This window comes from Dama dama, chromosome 30 (assembly GCF_033118175.1).
Source record: "Dama dama isolate Ldn47 chromosome 30, ASM3311817v1, whole genome shotgun sequence".
In the NCBI taxonomy this organism is placed as follows: domain Eukaryota; kingdom Metazoa; phylum Chordata; class Mammalia; order Artiodactyla; family Cervidae; genus Dama; species Dama dama.
In genome coordinates this window covers 946,346-964,779 of record NC_083710.1, presented here as the reverse complement: position 1 = coordinate 964,779, position 18,434 = coordinate 946,346, and positions in this window count along the sequence as shown.

Genomic DNA, 18,434 nt, shown 5'->3' with positions numbered 1-18,434 from the left:
AGGTATGTGAGAGGGACCCTGAGTTTGTGGCCTCAAGTGGAATGGACACCGAGATGCTCTGACTCGAAATAAGGCCGGATATCCCTGCAGTGAATTGAATGCAGGCTCGTCTTGCATCTCCCAAGACAAAAGGATGACTGAATCCCCTGTGGAGATGACAGAGAAAGACCGAGTTCTCTGCCTCATCGCGAGCGGAGGCCTCACATCCTTTGAAAACTCGAGAGGTCCGCGGAGATCAATGCTTCCAAAGGAGACGATGCCTGACTACTCTTGAAAATGGATAGGAGTCCCAGGATCACTGTGGCACGTGGAAAGGGATCCTGGATCTCCCGCCTCACGTGGAGATGCCTCCCAATTGCCATGCCAAGACTCGAGGAGAATCCCGAGGTGTCTCTCGCTCCTAGGCAGGAGTCCTGACGTCGCTGAACAAACACGTGTCTGGAAGTGCCCTCCCCGTCGTAACTCGAAAATATACACCAGGTTCCGGCCGCAACTCGAGAAAAACCATGAGACTTCCCCCTCGCCGCGAGATGAGGCCCGATTCCCCTGCCCTGCGTGCAGAGCAATACCGTATTCCACATCAAAAGTGAAAGGAGCCTTGATTTCCTTGATGGCACTCCAGAGAAAACCCAAGATCACTGTCTCTAGTCTAGAGGGATCCTGAGGTCACTGTAGCAACACGAAAGGGCTCCGTGGACCCCAAATCAACTCGAGATGAGAGCTTAGTCCCTGGCTTCGACTCAAGAGGAATACCAACTTTCCACAAGCACCTCAAGAGGAGGCTTCTCTCAGCTACAGGTATGTGAGAGGGACCCTGAGTTTGTGGCCTAAAGTGGAATGGACACCGAGATGCTCTGACTCAAAGTAAGGCCAGATATCCCTGCAGTGAATTGAATGCAGGCTCGTCTTGCATCTCCCAAGACGAAGGGATGTCTGAATCCCCTGTGGAGACGACAGAGAAAGACCTAGACCTCCGCCTCATCGCGACTGGAGGCCTCACATTCTTTGAAAATTCGAGAGGTATGCGGAGATCAATGCTTCCAAAGGAGACGATGCCTGACTCCTCTTGAAAATGGATAGGAGTCCCAGGATCCCTGTGGCACGTGGATAGGGACCCTGGGTCTCCCGCCTCGCATGGAGACGCGTCCAAATTGCCATGCCAAGACTCGAGGAGAATCCCGAGGTGTCACTCGCACCTAGGCAGGAGTCCTTACGTCCCTGAAAAAACCCGTGTCTGGAAGGGCCCTCCCCGTCGTAACTCGAGAATATACCCCAGGTTCGGGCCGCAACGCGAGAAAAACCATGAGACTTCCCCCTCGCCGCGAGATGAGGCCCGACTCCCCTGCACTGCGTGCAGAGCAATTCCGTGTTCCACATCAAACGTGAAAGGAGCCTTGATTTCCTTGATGGCACTCCAGAGAAAACCCAAGATCACTGTCTCAAGTCTAGAGGGATCCTGAGGTCACTGTAGCAACAGGAAAGGGCTCCATGGACCCCAAATCAACTCGAGATGAGAGCTTAGTCCCTGGCTTAGACTCAAGAGGAATACCAACTTTCCACAAGCACCTCAAGAGGAGGCTTCTCTCAGCTACAGGTATGTGAGAGGGACCCTGAGTTTGTGGCCTCAAGTGGAATGGACACCGAGATGCTCTGACTCGAAGTAAGGCCGGATATCCCTGCAGTGAATTGAATGCAGGCTCGTCTTGCATCTCCCAAGACAAAAGGATGTCTGAATCCCCTGTGGAGATGACAGAGAAACACCGAGTTCTCCGCCTCATAGCGAGCGGAGGCCTCACATCCTTTGAAAACTCGAGAGGTCCGCGGAGATCAGTGCTTCCAAAGGAGACGATGCCTGACTCCTCTTGAAAATGGATAGGAGTCCCAGGATCCCTGTGGCACGTGGAAAGGGACACTGGGTCTCCCGCCTCACGTGGAGACGCGTCCCAATTGCCATGCCAAGACTCGAGGAGAATCCCGAGGTGTCCCTCGCACCTAGGGAGGAGTCCTGACGTCGCTGAACAAACACGTGTCTGGAAGGGCCTCCCCGTCGTAACTCGAGAATATACCCCAGGTTCCGGCCGCAACTCGAGAAAAACCATGAGACTTCCCCCTCGCCGCTGGATGAGGCCCGATTCCCCTGCACTGCGTGCAGAGCAATTACGTGTTCCACATCAAACGTGAAAGGAGCCTTGATTTCCTTGATGGCACTCCAGAGTAAACCCAAGATCACTGTCTCAAGTCTAGAAGGATCCCGAGGTCACTGGAGCAACAGGAAAGGGCTCCGTGGACCCCAAATCTACTCGAGATGAGAGCTTAGTCACTGGCTTCGACTCAAGAGGAATACCCACTTTCCACAAGCACCTGAAGAGGAGGCTTCTCTCAGCTACAGGTATGTGAGAGGGACCCTGAGTTTGTGGCCTCAAGTGGAATGGACACCGAGATGCTCTGACTCGAAGTAAGGCCGGATATCCCTGCAGTGAATTGAATGCAGGCTCGTCTTGCATCTCTCAAGACGAAGGGTTGTCTGAATCCCCTGTGGAGACCACAGAGAAAGACCTCGTTCTCCGCCTCAATGCGACCGGAGGCCTCACATCCTTTGAAAAATCGAGAGGTCCGCGTAGATCAATGCTTCCAAAGGAGAAGATGCCTGACTCTTCTTGAAAATGGATAGGAGTCCCAGGATCCCTGTGGTACGTGGAAAGGGACCCTGGGTCTCCCGCATCACGTGGATACGCGTCCCAATTGCCATGCCAAGACTCGAGGAGAATCCCGAGTTGTCCCTCGCACTAGGCTGGAGTCTTGACGTCGCTGAAAAACACGTGTCTGGAAGGGCACTCCCCGTCGTAACTCGAGAATATACCCCAGGTTCCGGCCGCAACTCATGAAAAACCATGAGATTTCCCCCTCGCCGCGAGTTGAGGCCCGATTCCCCTGCACTGCATGCAGAGCAATTCCGTTTTCCACATCAAACGTGAAAGGAGCCTTGATTTCCTTGATGGCACTCCAGAGAAAACCCAAGATCACTGTCTCAAGTCTAGAGGGATCCTGAGGTCACTGTAGCAACAGGAAAGGGCTCCATGGACCCCAAATCAACTCGAGATGAGAGCTTAGTCCCTGGCTTAGACTCAAGAGGAATACCAACTTTCCACAAGCACCTCAAGAGGAGGCTTCTCTCAGCTACAGGTATGTGAGAGGGACCCTGAGTTTGTGGCCTCAAGTGGAATGGACACCGAGATGCTCTGACTCGAAGTAAGGCCGGATATCCCTGCAGTGAATTGAATGCAGGCTCGTCTTGCATCTCCCAAGACAAAAGGATGTCTGAATCCCCTGTGGAGATGACAGAGAAACACCGAGTTCTCCGCCTCATAGCGAGCGGAGGCCTCACATCCTTTGAAAACTCGAGAGGTCCGCGGAGATCAGTGCTTCCAAAGGAGACGATGCCTGACTCCTCTTGAAAATGGATAGGAGTCCCAGGATCCCTGTGGCACGTGGAAAGGGACACTGGGTCTCCCGCCTCACGTGGAGACGCGTCCCAATTGCCATGCCAAGACTCGAGGAGAATCCCGAGGTGTCCCTCGCACCTAGGGAGGAGTCCTGACGTCGCTGAATAAACACGTGTCTGGAAGGGCCTCCCCGTCGTAACTCGAGAATATACCCCAGGTTCCGGCCGCAACTCGAGAAAAACCATGAGACTTCCCCCTCGCCGCTGGATGAGGCCCGATTCCCCTGCACTGCGTGCAGAGCAATTCCGTGTTCCACATCAAACGTGAAAGGAGCCTTGATTTCCTTGATGGCACTCCAGAGAAAACCCAAGATCACTGTCTCAAGTCTAGAGGGATCCTGAGGTCAGTGGAGCAACACGAAAGGGCTCCGTGGCTCCAAATCAACTCGAGATGAGAGCTTAGTCCCTGGCTTCGACTCAAGAGGAATACCAACTTTCCACAAGCACCTCAAGAGGAGGCTTCTCTCAGCTACAGGTATGTGAGAGGGCCCCTGAGTTTGTGGCCTCAAGTGGAATGGACACCGAGATGCTCTGACTCGAAGTAAGGCCGGATATCCCTGCAGTGAATTGAATGCAGGCTCGTCTTGCATCTCCCAAGACGAAGGGTTGTCTGAATCCCCTGTGGAGACCACAGAGAAAGACCTAGTTCTCCGTCTCATCGCGACCGGAGGCCTCATATCCTTTGAAAATTCGAGAGCTCCGTCTAGATCAATGCTTCCAAAGTAGACGATGCCTGACTCCTCTTGAAAATGGATAGGAGTCCCAGGATCCCTGTGGCACGTGGAAAGGGACCCTGGGTCTCCCGCCTCACGTGAGGACGCGTCCCAATTGCCATGTCAAGACTCGAGGAGAATCCCGAGGTGGCCCTCGCACCTAGGCAGGAGTCCTGACGTCGCTGAACAAACACGTGTCTGGAAGGGCCCTCCCCGTCGTAACTCGAGAATATACCCCAGGTTCCGGCCGCAACTCGAGAAAAACCATGAGACTTCAACTTCGCCGCGAGATGAGGCCCGATTCCCCTGAACTGCGTGCAGAGCAATTCCGTTTTCCACATCAAATGTGAAAGGAGCCTTGATTTCCTTGATGGCACTCCAGAGAAAACCCAAGATCACTGTCTCAAGTCTAGAGGGATCCTGAGGTCACAAGAGCAACACGAAAGTGCTCCGTGGACCCAAAATCAACTCGAGATGAGAGCTTAGTCCCTGGCTTCGACTCAAGAGGAATACCAACTTTCCACAAGCACCTCAAGAGGAGGCTTCTCTCAGCTACAGGTATGTGAGAGGGCCCCTGAGTTTGTGGCCTCAAGTGCAATGGACACTGAGATGCTCTGACTCGAAGTAAGGCCGGAAATCCCTGCAGTGAATTGAATGCAGGCTCGTCTTGCATCTCCCAAGACGTAGGGATGTTTGAATCCCCTGTGAAGACCACAGAGAAAGACCTAATTCTCCGCCTCATCGCGAGCGTAGGCCTCACATCCTTTGAAAATTCGAGAGGTCCGCGGAGATCAATGCTTCCAAAGGAGGCGATGCCTGACTCCTCTTGAAAATGGATAGGAGACCCAGGATCCCTGTGGCACGTGGAAAGGGACACTTGGTCTCCCGCCTCACGTGGATACGCGTCCCAATTGCCATGCCAAGACTCGAGGAGAATCCCGAGGTGTCCCTCGCACCTAGGCAGGAGTCCTGACGTCGCTGAACAAACACGTGTCTGGAAGGGCCCTCCCTGTCGTAACTCGAGAATATACCCCAGGTTCCGGCCGCAACTCGAGAAAAACCATGAGACTTTCCCCTCGCCGCGAGCTGAGATCCGATTCCCCTGCACTGCGTGCAGAGCAATTCCGTGTTCCACATCAAACGTGAAAGGAGCCTTGATTTCCTTGATGGCACTCCAGAGAATACCCAAGATCACTGTCTCAAGTCTAGAGGGATCTTGAGGTCAGTGGCGCAACAAGAAAGGGCTCCGTGGACTCCAAATCAACTCGAGATGAGAGCTTAGTCCCTGGCTTCGACTCAAGAGGAATACCAACTTTCCACAAGAACCTCAAGAGGAGGCTTCTCTCAGCTACAGGTATGTGAGAGAGCCCCTGAGTTTGTGGCCTCAAGTGGAATGGACACCGAGATGCTCTGACTTGAAGTAAGGCCGGATATCCCTGCAGTGAATTGAATGCAGGCTCGTCTTGCATCTCCCAAGACGAAGGGATGTCTGAATCCCCTGTGGAGACCACAGAGAAAGACCTAATTCTCCGCTTCATCGCGAGTGGAGGCCTCACATCCTTTGAAAATTCGAGAGGTATGTGGAGATCAATGCTTCCAAAGGAGACGATGCCTGACTCCTCTTGAAAATGGATAGGAGTCCCAGGATCCCTGTGGCACGTGGAAAGGGACACTGGGTCTCCCGCCTCATGTGGAGACGCGTCCAAATTGCCATGCCAAGACTCGAGGAGAATCCCGAGGTGTCCCTCGCACCTAGGCAGGAGTCCTGACGTCGCTGAACAAACACGTGTCTGGAAGGGCCCTCCCCGTCGTAACTCGAGAATATACCCCAGGTTCCGGCCGCAACTCGAGAAAAACCATGAGACTTCCCCCTCGCGGCGAGATGAGGCCCGATTCCCCTGCACTGCGTGCAGAGCAATTCCGTGTTCCACATCAAACGTGAAAGGAGCCTTGATTTCCTTGATGGCACTCCTGAGAAAACCCAAGATCACTGTCTCAAGTCTAGAGGGATCCTGAGGTCACTGGAGCAACACGAAAGGGCTCCGTGGACCCCAAATCAACTCGAGATGAGAGCTTAGTCCCTGGCTTCGAATCAAGAGGAATACCAACTTTCCACAAGCACCTCAAGAGGAGGCTTCTCTCAGCTACAGGTATGTTAGAGGGACCCTGAGTTTGTGGCCTCAAGTGGAATGGACAGCGAGATGCTCTGACTCGAAGTAAGGCCGGATATCCCTGCAGTGAATTGAATGCAGGCTCCTCTTGCATCTCCCAAGACGAAGGGTTATCTGAAGCCGCTGTGGAGACCACAGAGAAAGACCTAGTCCTCCGCCTCATCGCGACCGGAGGCCTCACATCCTCTGAAAACTCGAGAGGTCCGCGGAGATCAATGCTTCCAAAGGAGACGATGCCTGACTCCTCTTGAAAATGGATATTAGTCCCGGGATCCCTGTGGCACGTGGAAAGGGACCCTGGGTCTCCCGCCTCACGTGGAGAGGCGTCCTAATTGCCATGCCAAGACTCGAGGAGAATCCCAAGGAGTCCCTCCCAACTAGGCAGGAGTCCTGACGTCGCTGAACAAACACGTGTCTGGAAGGGCCCTCCCCGTCGTAACTCGAGAATATACCCCAGGTTCCGGCCGCAACTCGAGAAAAACCATGAAACTTCCCCCTAGCCGCGAGATGAGGCCCGATTCCCCTGCAATGCGTGCAGAGCAATTCCGTGTTCCACATCAAACGTGAAAGGAGCCTTGATTTCCTTGATGGCACTCCAGAGAAAACCCAAGATCACTGTCTCAAGTCTAGAGGGATCCTGAGGTCACTGGAGCAACACGAAAGGGCTCCGTGGACCCCAAATCAACTCGAGATGAGAGCTTAGTCCCTGGCTTAGACTCAAGAGGAATACCAACTTTCCACAAGAAACCTCAAGAGGAGGCTTCTCTCAGCTACAGGTATGTGAGAGGGACCCTGAGTTTGTGGCCTCAAGTGGAATGGACACCGAGATGCTCTGACTCGAAGTAAGGCCGGATATCCCTGCAGTGAATTGAATGCAGGCTCGTCTTGCATCTCCCAAGATGAAGGGATGTCTGAATCCCCTGTGGAGATGACAGAGAAAGACCGAGTTCTCCGCCTCATCGCGAGCGGAGGCCTCACATCCTTTGAAAACTCGCGAGGTCCGCGGAGATCAATGCTTCCAAAGGAGACGATGCCTGACTCCTCTTGAAAATGGATAGGAGTCCCAGGATCCCTGTGGTACGTGCAAAGGGACACTGGGTCTCCCGCCTCACGTGGAGAGGCGTCCCAATTGCCATGCCAAGACTCGAGGAGAATCCCGAGGTGTCCCTCGCACCTAGGCAGGAGTCCTGACGTCGCTGAACAAACACGTGTCTGGAAGGGCCCTCCCCGTCGTAACTCGAGAATATACCCCAGGTTCCGGCCGCAACTCGAGAAAAACCATGAGACTTCCCCCTCGCCGCGAGATGAGGCCCGATTCCCCTGCACTGCGTGCAGAGCAATTCCGCATTCCACATCAAACGTGAAAGGAGCCTTGATTTCCTTGATGGCACTCCAGAGAAAACCCAAGATCACTGTCTCAAGTCTAGAGGGATCCTGAGGTCACTGGAGCAACAGGAAAGGGCTCCGTGGACCACAAATCAACTCGAGATGAGAGCTTAGTCCCTGGCTTCGACTCAAGAGGAATACCAACTTTCCACAAGCACCTCAAGAGGAGGCTTCTCTCAGCTACAGGTATGTGAGAGGGACCCTGAGTTTGTGGCCTCAAGTGGAATGGACACCGAGATGCTCTGACTCGAAGTAAGGCCGGATATCCCGGCAGTGAATTGAATACAGGCTCGTCTTGCATCTCCCAAGACGAGGGTTGTCTGAATCCGCTGTGCAGGCGAAAGAGAAAGACCTAGTCCTCCGCCTCATCGCGACCTGAGGCCTCACATCCTTTGAAAACTCGAGAGGTCCGCAGAGATCAATGCTTCCAAAGGAGACGATGCCTGACTCCTCTTGAAAATGGATAGGAGACCCAGGATCCCTGTGGCACGTGGAAAGGGACACTTGGTCTCCCGCCTCACGTGGACACGCGTCCCAATTGCCATGCCAAGACTCGAGGAGAATCCCGAGGTGTCCCTCGCACCTAGGCAGGAGTCCTGACGTCGCTGAACAAACACGTGTCTGGAAGGGCCCTCCCCGTCGTAACTCGAGAATATACCCCAGGTTCTGGCCGCAACTCGAGAAAAACCATGAGACTTCCCCCTCGCCGCGAGCTGAGATCCGATTCCCCTGCACTGCGTGCAGAGCAATTCCGTGTTCCACATCAAACGTGAAAGGAGCCTTGATTTCCTTGATGGCACTCCAGAGAATACCCAAGATCACTGTCTCAAGTCTAGAGGGATCCTGAGGTCAGTGGCGCAACACGAAAGGGCTCCGTGGACTCCAAATCAACTCGAGATGAGAGCTTAGTCCCTGGCTTCGACTCAAGAGGAATACCAACTTTCCACAAGCACCTCAAGAGGAGGCTTCTCTCAGCTACAGGTATGTGAGAGGGCCCCTGAGTTTGTGGCCTCAAGTGGAATGGACACCGAGATGCTCTGACTCAAAGTAAGGCCGGATATCCCTGCAGTGAATTGAATGCAGGCTCGTCTTGCATCTCCCAAGACGAAGGGATGTCTGAATCCCGTGTGGAGACCACAGAGAAAGACCTAATTCTCCGCTTCATCGCGAGCCGAGGCCTCACATCCTTTGAAAATTCGAGAGGTATGTGGAGATCAATGCTTCCAAAGGAGACGATGCCTGACTCCTCTTGAAAATGGATAGGAGTCCCAGGATCCCTGTTGCACGTGGAAAGGGACCCTGGGTCTCCCGCCTCATGTGGAGACGCGTCCAAATTGCCATGCCAAGACTCGAGGAGAATCCCGAGGTGCCCTCGCACCTAGGCAGGAGTCCTGACGTCGCTGAACAAACACGTGTCTGGAAGGGCCCTCCCCGTCGTAACTCGAGAATATACCCCAGATTCCGGACGCAACTCGAGAAAAACCATGAGACTTCCCCCTCGCGGCGAGATGAGGCCCGATTCCCCTGCACTGCGTGCAGAGCAATTCCGTATTCCACATCAAACGTGAAAGGAGCCTTGATTTCCTTGATGGCACTCCTGAGAAAACCCAAGATCACTGTCTCAAGTCTAGAGGGATCCTGAGGTCACTGGAGCAACACGAAAGGGCTCCGTGGACCCCAAATCAACTCGAGATGAGAGCTTAGTCCCTGCCTTTGACTCAAGAGGAATATCAACTTTCCACAAGCACCTCAAGAGGAGGCTTCTCTCAGCTACAGGTATGTGAGAGGGACCCTGAGTTTGTGGCCTCAAGTGGAATGGACACCGAGATGCTCTGACTCGAAATAAGGCCGGATATCCCTGCAGTGAATTGAATGCAGGCTCGTCTTGCATCTCCCAAGACGAAGGGATGTCTGAATCCCCTGTGGAGACCACAGAGAAAGACCTAGTCCTCCGGCTCATCGCGACCGGAGGCCTCACATCCTCTGAAAACTCGAGAGGTCCGCGGAGATCAATGCTTCCAAAGGAGACGATGCCGGACTCCTCTTGAAAATGGATAGGAGTCCCGGGATCCCTGTGGCACGTGGAAAGGGACCCTGGGTCTCCCGCCTCACGTGGAGAGGCGTCCGAATTGCCATGCCAAGACTCGAGGAGAATCCCAAGGAGTCCCTCCCAACTAGGCAGGAGTCCTGACGTCGCTGAACAAACACGTGTCTGGAAGGGCCCTCCCCGTCGTAACTCGAGAATATACCCCAGGTTCCGGCCGCAACTCGTGAAAAACCATGAGACTTCCCCCTAGCGGCGAGATGAGGCCCGATTCCCCTGCAATGCGTGCAGAGCAATTCCGTGTTCCACATCAAACGTGAAAGGAGCCTTGATTTCCTTGATGGCACTCCAGAGAAAACCCAAGATCACTGTCTCAAGTCTAGAGGGATCCTGAGGTCACTGGAGCAACACGAAAGGGCTCTGTGGACCCCAAATCAACTCGAGAAGAGAGCTTATTCCCTGGCTTCGACTCAAGAGGAATACCAACTTTCCACAAGCAACTCAAGAGGAGGCTTCTCTCAGCTACAGGTATGTGAGAGGGACCATGAGTTTTTGGCCTCAAGTGGAATGGACCCCGAGATGCTCTGACTTGAAGTAAGGCCAGATATCCCTGCAGTGAATTGAATGAAGGCTTGTCTTGCCTCTCTCAAGACGAAGGGATGTCTGAATCCGCTGTGGAGACCACAGAGAAAGACCTAGTCCTCCGCCTCAACGCGAACGGAGGCCTCACATCCTTTGAAAACTCGAGAGGTCTGCGGAGATCAATGCTTTCAAAGGAGACGATACCTGACTCCTCTTCAAAATGGATAGGAGTCCCAGGATCCCTGTGGCACGTGGAAAGGGACCCTGGGTCTCCCGCCTCACGTGGAGACGCGTCCCAATTGCCATGCCAAGATTCGAGGAGAATCCCGAGGTGTCCCTCGCACCTAGGCAGGAGTCCTGACGTCGCTGAACAAACACGTGTCTGGAAGGGCCCTCCGGGTGGTAACTCGAGAATATACCCCAGGTTCCGACCACAACTGGAGAAAAACCGTGAGACTTACCCCTCGCCGCGAGATGAGGCCCGATTCCCCTGCACTGCGTGCAGAGCAATTCCGTGTTCCACATCAAACGTGAAAGGAGCCTTGATTTCCTTGATGGCACTCCAGAGAAAACCCAAGATCACTGTCTCAAGTCTAGAGGGATCCTGAGGTCACTGGAGCAACACGAAAGGGCTCCGTGGACCCCAAATCAACTCGAGATGAGAGCTTCGTCCCTGGCTTCGACTCAAGAGGAATACCAGCTTTCCACAAGCACCTCAAGAGGAGGCTTCTCTCAGCTACAGGTATGTGAGAGGGACCCTGAGATTGTGGCCTCAAGAGGAATGGACACCGAGATGCTCTGACTCGAAGTCAGGCCGGATATCTCACAGTGAATTGAATGCAGGCTCGTCTTGCATCTCCCAAGACGAAAGGATGTCTGAATCCCCTGTGGAGACCACAGAGAAAAACCTAGTTCTCCGCCTCATCGAGACCAGAGGCCTCACATCCTTTGAAAACTCGAGAGGTCCGCGGAGATCAATGCTTCCAAAGGAGACGATGCCTGTCTCCTCTTGAAAATGGATAGGAGTCCCAGGATCCCTGTGGCACGTGGAAAGGGACCCTGGGTCTCCCGCCTCACGTGGAGACGCGTCCCAATGGCCATGCCAAGACTCGAGGAGAATCCCGAGGTGTCCCTCGCACCTAGGCAGGAGTCCTGACGTGGCTGAACAAACACGTGTCTGGAAGGGCCCTCCCCGTCGTAACTCGAGAATATACCCCAGGTTCCGTCCACAACTCGAGAAAAACCATGAGACTTCCCCCTCGCCGCGAGATGAGACCCGATTCCCCTGCACTGCGTGCAGAGCAATTGCGTGTTCCACATCAAACGTGAAAGGAGCCTTGATTTCCTTGATGGCACTCCAGGGAAAACCCAAGATCACTGTCTCAAGACTAGAGGGATCCTGAGGTCACTGGAGCAGCACGAAAGGGCTCCGTGGACCCCAAATCAACTCGAGATGAGAGCTTAGTCCCTGGCTTCGACTCAAGAGGAATACCAACGTTCCACAAGCACCTCAAGAGGAGGCTTCTCTCAGCTACAGGTATGTGAGAGGGACCCTGAGTTTTTGGCCTCAAGTGGAATGGACACCGAGATGCTCTGACTCGAAGTAAGGCCGGATATCCCTGCAGTGAATTGAATGCAGGCTCGTCTTGCATCTCCCAAGACGAAGGGATGTCTGAATACCGTGTGGAGTCCACAGAGAAAGACCTAGTCCTCCGCCTCATCACGACCGGAGGCCTCACATCCTTTGAAAACTCGAGAGGTCCACGGAGATCAATGCTTCCAAAGGAGACGATGCCTGACTCCTCTTGAAAATGGATAGGAGTCCCAGGATCCCTGTGGCACGTGGAAAGGGACCCTGGGTCTCCCGCCTCACGTGGAGACGCGTCCCAATTGCCACGCCAAGACTCGAGGAGAATCCCGAGGTGTCCCTCGCCCCTAGGCAGGAGTCCTGACGTCGCTGAACAAACACGTGTCTGGAAGGGCCCTCCCCGTCGTAACTCGAGAATATACCCCAGGTTCCGGCCGCAACTCAAGAAAAACCATGAGACTTACCCCTCGCCGCGAGGTGAGGCCCGATTCCCCTGCACTGCATGCAGAGCAATTCCGTGTTCCACATCAAACGTGAAAGGAGCCTTGATTTCCTTGATGTGACTCCAGAGAAAACCCAAGATCACTGTCTCAAGTCTAGAGGGATCCTGAGGTCACTGGAGCAACACGAAAGGGCTCCGTGGACCCCAAATCAACTCGAGATGAGAGCTTAGTCCCTGCCTTAGACTCAAGAGGAATACCAACTTTCCACAAGCACCTCAAGAGGAGGCTTCTCTCAGCTACAGGTATGTGAGAGGGACCGTGAGTTTGTGGCCTCAAGAGGAATGGACACCGAGATGCTCTGACTCGAAGTAAGGCCGGATATCCCTGCAGTGAATTGAATGCAGGCTCGTCTTGCATCTCCCAAGACGAAGGGATGTCTGAATCCCCTGTGAAGACCACAGAGAAAGACCTAGTTCTCTGCCTAATCGCGACCGGAGGCCTCACAGACTTTGAAAACTCGAGAGGTCCGTGCAGAACAATGCTTCCAAAGGAGACGATGCCTGACTCCTCTTGAAAATGGATAGGAGTCCCAGGATCCCGAGGCACGTGGAAAGGGACCCTGGGTCTCCCGCCTCACGTGGAGACGCGTCCCAATTGCCATGCCAAGACTCGAGGAGAATCCCGAGGTGTCCTTCGCACCTAGCAAGGAGTCCTGACGTCGCTGAACAAACACGTGTCTGGGAGGGCCCTCCCCGTCGTAAGTCGAGAATATACCCCAGGTTCCGGCCGCAACTCGAGAAAAACCATAGGACTTCCCCCTCGCAGCGAGATGAGACCCGATTCCCCTGCACTCCGTGCAGAGCAATTCCGTGTTCCACATGAAACGTGAAAGGAGCCTTGATTTCCTTGATGGCACTCCAGGGAAAACCCAAGATCACTGTCTCAAGTCCAGAGGGATCCTGACGTCACTGGAGCAACACGAAAGGGCTCCGTGGACCCCAAATCAACTCGAGATGAGAGCTTAGTGCTTGGCTTCGACTCAAGAGGAATACCAACTTTCCACAAGCACCTCAAGAGGAGGCTTCTCTCAGCTACATGTATGTGAGAGGGACCTTGAATTTGTGGCCTCAAGTGGAATGGACACCGAGATGCTCTGACTCGAAGTAAGGCCGGATATCCCTGCAGTGAATTGAATGCAGGCTCGTGTTGCATCTCCCAAGACGAAGGGATGTCTGAATCCCCTGTGGAGGCCACAGAGAAAGACCTAGTCCTCCGCCTCAACGCGACCGGAGGCCTCACATCCTTTGAAAACTCGAGAGGTCCACGGAGATCAATGCTTCCAAAGGAGACGATGCCTGACTCCTCTTGAAAATGGATAGGAGTCCCAGGATCCCTGTGGCACGTGGAAAGGGACCCTGGGTCTCCCGCCTCACGTGGAGACGCGTCCCAATTGCCATGCCAAGACTCGAGGAGAATCCCGAGGTGTCCATCGCACCTCGGCAGGAGTCCTGACATCGCTGAACAAACACGTGTCTGGAAGGGCCCTCCCTGTCATAACTCGAGAATATACCCCAGGTTCCGGCCGCAACTCGAGAAAAACCATGAGACTTCCCCCTCGCCCCGAGATGAGGCCCGATTCCCCTGCACTGCGTGCAGAGCAATTCCATGTTCCACATCAAACGTGAAAGGAGCCTTGATTTCCTTGATGGCACTCCAGAGAAAACCAAAATTCACTGTCTCAAGTCTAGAGGGATTCTGAGGTCACTGTAGCAGCATGAAAGGGCTCCGTGGACCCCAAATCAACTTGAGATGAGAGCTTAGTCCCTGGCTTCGACTCAAGAGGAATACCAACTTTCCACAAGCACCTCAAGAGGAGGCTTCTCTCAGCTACAGCTATGTGAGAGGGACCCTGAGTTTGTGGCCTCAAGTGGAATGAACACCGAGATGCTCTGACTCGAAGTCAGGCAAGATATGCCTGCAGTGAAGTGAATGCAGGCTCGCCTTGCATCTCCCAAGACGAAGGGATGTTTGAATCCCCTGTGGAGACCACAGAGAAAGACCTAGTTCTCCGCCTCATCGCGACCGGAGGCCTCACAGCCTTTGAAAACTCGAGAGGTCTGCGCAGAACAATGCTTCCAAAGGAGACGATGCCTGACTCCTCTTGAAAATGTATAGGAGTCCCAGGATCCCTGTGGCACGTGAAAAGGGACCCTGGGTCTCCCGCCTCACGTGGAGACGCGTCCCAATTGCCATGCCAATACTCGAGGAGAATCCCGAGGTGTCCCTCGCACCCAGGCAGGAGTCCTGGCCTCGCTGAAAAAACACGTGTATGGAAGGGCCCTCCCCATCGTAACTCGAGAATATACCCCAGGTTCCGGCCGCAACTCGAGAAAAACCATGAGACTTCCCCCTCGCCCCGAGATGAGGGCAGATTCCCCTGCACTGCATGCAGAGCAATTCCGTGTTCCACATCAAACGTGAAAGGAGCCTTGATTTACTTGATGGCACTCCAGAGAAAACCCAAGATCACTGTCTCAAGTCTCGAGGGATCCTGTGGTCACTGGAGCAACACGAAAGGGCTCTGTGGACCCCAAATCAACTCGAGATGAGAGCTTAGTCCCTGGCTTCGACTCAAGAGGAATACCAACTTTCCACAAGCACCTCAAGAGGAGGCTTCTCTCAGCTACAGGTATGTGAGAGGGACCATGAGTTTGTGGCCTCAAGTGGAATGGACACCGAGATGCTCTGACTCGAAATAAGGCCGGATATCCCTGCAGTGAATTGAATGCAGGCTCGTCTTAGATCTCCCAAGACGAAGGGATGTCTGAATCCCCTGTGGAGACCACAGAGAAAGACCTAGTTCTCCGCCTCATCGTGACCGGAGGCCTCACATCCTTTGAAAACTTGAGATGTCCGTGGAGATCAATGCTTCCAAAGGAGACGATGCCTGACTCCTCTTGAAAATGGATAGGAGTCCCAGGATCCCTGTGGCACGTGTTAAGGGTCCCTGGGCCTCCCGCCTAACGTGGAGACGCGTCCCAATTGCCATGCCAAGACTCGAGGAAAATCCCGAGGTGTCCCTCACACCTAGGCTGGAGTCATGACGTCGCTGAACAAACACGTGTCTGGAAGGTCCCTCCCCATTGTAACTCGAGAATATAACCCAGGTTCCTGCGCAACTCGAGAAACACCATGAGACTTCCCCCTCTCCGCGAGATGAGGCTTGATTCCCCTGCACTGCGTGCAGAGCAATTCCGTGTTCCACATCAAACGTGAAAGGAGCCTTGATTTCCTTGATGGCAATCCAGAGAAAACCCAAGATCACTGTCTCAAGTCTAGAGGGATCCTGAGGTCACTGTAGCAACACGAAAGGGCTCCGTGGACCCCAAATCAACTCGAGATAAGAGCTTAGTCCCTGGCTTCGACTCAAGAGGAATACCAACTTTCCACAAGCACCTCAAGGGGAGGCTTCTCTCAGCTACGTGTATGTGAGAGGGACCCTGAGTTTGTGGCTTAAAGTGCAATGGACACCGAGATGCTCTGTCTCGAAGTAAGGCCAGATATCCCTGCAGTGAATTGAATGCAGGCTCGTCTTGCCTCTCCGAAGACGAAGGGATGTCTGAATCCCCTGTGGAGACTACAGAGAAAGAACTAGTTCTCTGCCTGATCGCGACCGGAGGCATCACATCTTTTGAAAGCTCGAGAGGTCCGCGGAGATCAATGCTTCCAAAGGAGACGATGCCTGACTCCTCTTGAAAATGGATAAGAGTCCCAGGATCCCTGTGGCACGTGGAAAGGGACACTGCGACTGACGCCTCACGTGGAGTCGCGTCCCAATTGCCATGCCAAGACTCGAGGAGAATTGCGAGGTGTCCCTCGCACCTAGGCAGGAGTCCTGACGTTGCTGAACAAACACGTGTCTGGAAGGGCCCTCCCCGTCGTAAATCGAGAATATACCCCAGGTTCCAGCCGCAACTCGAGAAAAACCATTAGACTTCCGCCTCTCCTCGAGATGAGGCCCGATTCCCCTGCACTGCGTGCAGAGCAATTGTGTGTTCCACATCAAACGTGAAAGGAGCCTTGATTTCCTTGATGGCACTCCAGCTAAAACCCAAAATCACTGTCTAAAGTCTAGAGGGATCCTGAGGTCACTGGAGCAACACGAAAGGGCTCCGTGGACCCCAAATCAACTCGAGATGAGAGCTTAGTGCTTGGCTTCGACTCAAGAGGAATACCATCTTTCCACAAGCACCTCAAGAGGAGGCTTCTCTCAGCTACATGTATGTGAGAGGGACCCTGAGTTTGTGGCCTCAAGTGGAATGGACACCGAGATGCTCTGACTCGAAGTAAGGCCGGATATCCCTGCAGTGAATTGAATGCAGGCTCGTCTTGCATCTCCCAACACGAAGGGATGTCTGAATCCCCTGTGGAGACAACAGAGAAAGACCTAGTCCTCCGCCTCATCGCAACCTGAGGCCACACATCCTTTGAAAACTCAAGAGGTCCGCGGAGATCAATGCTTCCAAAGGAGACGATGCCTGACTCCTCTTGAAAATGGATAGGAGTCCCAGGATCCCTGTGGCACGTGGAAAGGGACCCTGGGTCTCCTGCCTCACGTGGACACGCGTCCCAATTGCCATGCCAAGACTCGAGGAGAATCCCGAGATGTCCCTCGCACCTAGGCAGGAGTGCTGACTTCGCTGAACAAACACGTGTCTGAAAAGGCCCTACCCGTTGTAACTCGAGAATATACCCCAAGTTCTGGCCGCAACTCGAGAAAAACCATGAGACTTCCCCCTCGCCGCGAGATGAGGCCCGATTCCCCTGCACTGCGTGCAGAGCAATTCCGTGTTCCACATCAAACGTGAAAGGAGCCTTGATTTCCCTGAAGGCAATCCAGAGAAAAGCAAAGATCACTGTCACAAGTCTAGAGGGATCCTGAGGTCACTGGAGCAATGCGAAAGGGCTCCGTGGACCCCAAATCAACTCGAGATGAGAGCTTAGTCCCTGGCTTCGACTCAAGAGGAATACCAACTTTCCACAAGCACCTCAAGAGGAGGCTTCTCTCAGCTACATGTATGTGAGAGGGACCCTGAGATTGTGGCCTCAAGTGGAATGGACACCGAGATGCTCTGACTCGAAATCAGGCCGGATATCCCTGCAGTGAAGTGAAGGAAGGCTCGTCTTGCATCTCCCAAGACGAAGGGATGTCTGAATCCCCTGTGAAGACCACAGAGAAAGACCTAGTTCTCTGCCTAATCGCGACCGGAGGCCTCACAGCCTTTGAAAACTCGAGAGGTCCGTGCAGAACAATGCTTCCAAAGGAGACGATGCCTGACTCCTCTTGAAAATGGATAGGTGTCCCAGGATCCCGAGGCACGTGGAAAGGGACCCTGGGTCTCCCGCCTCACGTGGAGACGCGTCCCAATTGCCATGCCAAGACTCGAGGAGAATCCCGAGGTGTCCTTCGCACCTAGCAAGGAGTCATGACGTCGCTGAACAAACACGTGTCTGGAAGGGCCCTCCCCGTCGTAACTCGAGAATATACCCCAGGTTCCGGCCGCAACTCGAGAAAAACCATGAGACTTCCCACTCGCCCCGAGATGAGGCCCGATTCCCCTGCACTGCGTGCAGAGTAATTGCGTGTTCCACATCAAACGTGAAAGGAGCGTTGATTTCCTTGATGGCACTCCAGAGAAAACCCAAGATCACTGTCTCAAGTCTAGAGGGATCCTGAGGTCACTGGAGCAACACGAAAGGGCTCCGTGAACCCCAAATCAACTCGAGATGAGAGGTTAGTGCTTGGCTTCGACTCAAGAGGAATACCAACTTTCCACAAGCACCTCAAGAGGAGGCTTCTCTCAGCTACATGTATGTGAGAGGGACCGTGAGTTTGTGGCCTCAAGTGGAATGGACACCGAGATGCTCTGACTCGAAGTAAGGCCGGATATCCCTGCAGTGAATTGAATGCAGGCTCGTATTGCATCTCCCAACACGAAGGGATG